Here is a 3,771-nt window from a genome sequence, read left to right on the forward strand (position 1 = left end):
TAATTCACTACATAAACAAACTCAAGGACAAAAACCATATGATCATCTCACTAGATGCTGAGAAAGAAACCAATTGAGAAAATCGTTTAACAAATTTGGTTGAAGGGTGAAGGTTTTAGTGGTTTCTCCCAGTTTTATTTACTTTTATACATTTAATTAAGATACAGTTACATCATTTCCCTCCTTCTCCTTTCTTCCTTCAGCTTCTCCCAGGTCCTCTCCATCTACACACACACACACACACACACACACACACACACACACACACACACACGTATAAGTAAAAAAAAAACATATAAATACATGCTTGTGAATGGATAGTTTGGGGACTGACCACTTTATATTGGTTGTTGTCTTTATTTTAGGCTCTTTTATTAGCTTCTATTTTCCTTTTTTATAAATCTTTGTCATGTGCCTAATGTCTTCCTAGGTGGTAAGTGCTATTAATAATTTAATGTATAAAGTTGAGTAGTTACCCATATACTTGATCAGGCTTCATTCTGGCATGTCTGTGAGAGTGTTTGGTTGTGGGCAAGATTAATGGTTGAATCTCTAAATAGAGAAGTGAAGATTATCACTCAACAGTATGTGGGCTTTATCCTATCTGTGAAGAACTTAATTAGCAGTAAAAGTCTGAGTCAGAAAAGACATTTTATTTTTGCCTGATTTCCTTCTGTCTTCAGCCTCAGCTTGAGACAGAACTGTTACTTGTGGCTCTGCTCATTCTCAGAGTCATGGAGTGGGCCTGCACTTTTGCTTTTGTGGACCTAGACATCATATGCTCCAAACCATTTTCTTATAATGTATAGGTGGATAGAAGGCCAGATAGATGAATAGATAGGTAGATAAAGATAAATAGATGATAGATAAAATAGATGTTAGATAGATACATGATAGATGATAAATAGGTAAATAGATAAATAGATGGTAGATAAATAGGTAAATAGATAAATAGATAGATAATAGATAGCGATAGCTGATAGATGGTAAATACATAGATGATAGATAATAGATGAAAGATAGATGATAAGTAGATTAGTAGATTTATAGGTAGACAGATGATAGATTGTAGATTGTAGATTCTAGATAGGTAGACAGATAGATGATAGAGAGTGTATAGGCAATAGTTAGACAGAGACAGATTATATATATATATATATATATATATATATGTAGGAGACAGATAGACAAATACATAGATAGTAAAAATAGAGTAAAATTAACCATTGCCCACATGTCTCTGTTTCCCAGAAAAATCTTTAATGCTATGCCATCCATTTCTTAAGTCTTCTTTTTTTTTTCAGAGTCTGTTTGATACCAAAGGAACTTACAGGACTTAAAGCAGCTTATCATGACTACTATATGTCTATGGCCCATGACTGTTGTGTGAAGTGCCCCTGACATTGCTATCCCAAAGGATCTGATCTCAGAACGTCTACACAGACCCTCACCCAGATGAATGCTTAGTGATGAGGACTATCCACACAGCTGCCCCGGACTCTGGTTCCTTAAATCAGACACCCAGAGACTAAAAGTTCATTCCTTTGGATGACAATAACTATGCCTGCCTTTTAATTATCCTTATAAAAATATTATGTGGAATACCATAAGAAACATTAAAAAATGAGCAAAGAAAAATCCATAATTAATGCTTACATTTATTGTGGACTGTGTAATAATAACAAACGAAGAAATTGAAAACATTCATGATCGTAAACATAAATGGTAGCAGAAAATAATAGTTCTCATAAAAACCTATGAGTTAGCTAACATGCTGCACTTCGTTTAAAAGGGAGTCTCAGAGACTTAATATATACACAGACAGTAAGTGCTAAAGCCAAGATTTGACCTCATAAAATCTAACTCTAGGGTCCATGTACTTTGTCATAGAGCTTTATTGTGAGGTAGTCACTTATAATGGACAAGAGCCTGGGAGATGACTCAGTAAAACGCTCGCTGTGGAAGCATAAGGACCTGCCTTTCGATCACTGCCACCAGTGCTAACAAAGCCAAGTATGCCAGTATGTGCTTAGAATCTTAGAACTCGTCAGGCAGAGACAGGGTATTCCAGGGGCTGGGTGACCAGCCAGTCTAACAAAAACTGGGAACTCCAGGTTTAGTGACAGACCATGTCTTAAATACAATGGAGAGCAATGGAGGAAGGCACCTGATGTCAGCTTCTGGTCTCTATAATACACCCGTGTGCTCATTACCTGTACACACACATGCCCCTGTGCACACATGAGCTTGGATATACACACACTGGAACATGCACATATATAGATAATATTCACTTGTTAGAAAAGAGGTGCTGCATAGGGCTAAGTAATTTAAAAATAAATGCAGGGCATTCAAGCTTCTCAGTGTCATTATTAATCAGGAAAACACAAGTCTTAAAAACGAACTTTTATGTTGTCTGCCAAAATGGCAAGACTAAATGAAAACTAATAATAGCTAGCACTGGCAAGATTGTGGGAAGCTAACAATGTGTGTGTAATATAAATAGAAGAGAACCTTTTCTGTGAGAAATTCAGCACTAGCAATCAAATCACAAAAGATATTTTCATAGTTTAATACTTCTAAGACCTTGTCTTTTAGATACACACATGTATGAAAAACATATTTATGAGTAGCTGCCTCATTATTTTCAACACTGAAGAAAATTGGAAATACTCCAATCTCTAAAACAGTAGTGTTTTCAGGTGGTGAAGATAATAAATATTTATAGAGACACCATTGTGCCACATACTGTATTTAACTTTTATGGCTTTTATGTTATTTAATTAAAGTGAATATTAACCATCAAGGCTATAAATAGGTCCACTTATATACAATATAGAACCTGGCTTAGTACAAAGCTCTTTACTCTTGATCCTAGAGCTTCTTGCTTCTTGGAGTGAGCCAGGATCCAGCCCCAGAAGCTAGTCTTATACACAGGCACATTTCCTCAAGTGACTAAAGGACAAGGTGGCTCTTCTAAGCAGAAATACCACTTATAGGTATGCTGAATGAAGAGTCAGGTGTACCCTTAATGGACTTTATTGCTTCTAGTAAATAATTAAAGCTTGATTAATTTGCCAGTTATGCTCTTTATTTGTACCTTTGTAGTGACCTAACCTAACTGTATATACTATTTTAGTCCACGTTCGCCTGGTATAATACAGTATCACAGTCTATGTAACATACTAAGCAAGACTTTCTGATTCACAGGAATAGAAGCTGCAAATGCAACATGGAGGAGCTGCCATTTTCTGTCAGTCATACCGTTGTGCCACACACAGGCGATAGAAACTATACCTCTGCACCGTGGATCATCTAGTTCATCTCTTTTTTCATACATGTATCTGGGAACAAATGAAAGCCACAGAAGTTATTCTTTAAATTTCCAAAGTTTCGTGCCTCTCTTTTTAAAATACATCCTTCTACATAGATAACTATTCTTACATATTCTAAGCATATTCATTATTTTAATAGCTAAGCAGTAGGTAGGTAGGTATACCCATTAATAATCTTATTTGTTATATATTCTGGCTTTCAAACTTTTGTGATCTCTATATATTTAATACCTTTTATTTTATGTGAATCTGATTGCTCTCATCATCTTAAGGTTTGTACTGCTTTTTAAAAAGTATCTTGGAGATTACGTTTCTTATTTAAAGCCAGCCACACTTCCCTTTGTTAATGTATTGACTTTAAATACCATGAACATCATCCTTTGGTTGTACAAAGGATGAGAACAAAGAAATGAGTACATTTCAATTTCAGCTTCTA

At 35.3% G+C, this 3,771-nt stretch overlaps 1 long non-coding RNA gene across 1 annotated transcript; it reads left to right on the forward strand.

Moving 5' to 3' along the window:
• The first annotated feature begins 1,927 nt into the window (after positions 1-1,927).
• Positions 1,928-3,390, forward strand: LOC116087635. The gene is made up of 2 exons (XR_004117530.1): positions 1,928-2,021; positions 3,211-3,390. It is a non-coding gene; the product is annotated as an uncharacterized LOC116087635 (long non-coding RNA).
• The last annotated feature ends 381 nt before the right edge of the window (positions 3,391-3,771 follow it).

The sequence above is a fragment of the Mastomys coucha genome, unplaced genomic scaffold, assembly GCF_008632895.1.
Source record: "Mastomys coucha isolate ucsf_1 unplaced genomic scaffold, UCSF_Mcou_1 pScaffold13, whole genome shotgun sequence".
Taxonomy (NCBI): Eukaryota; Metazoa; Chordata; class Mammalia; order Rodentia; family Muridae; genus Mastomys; species Mastomys coucha.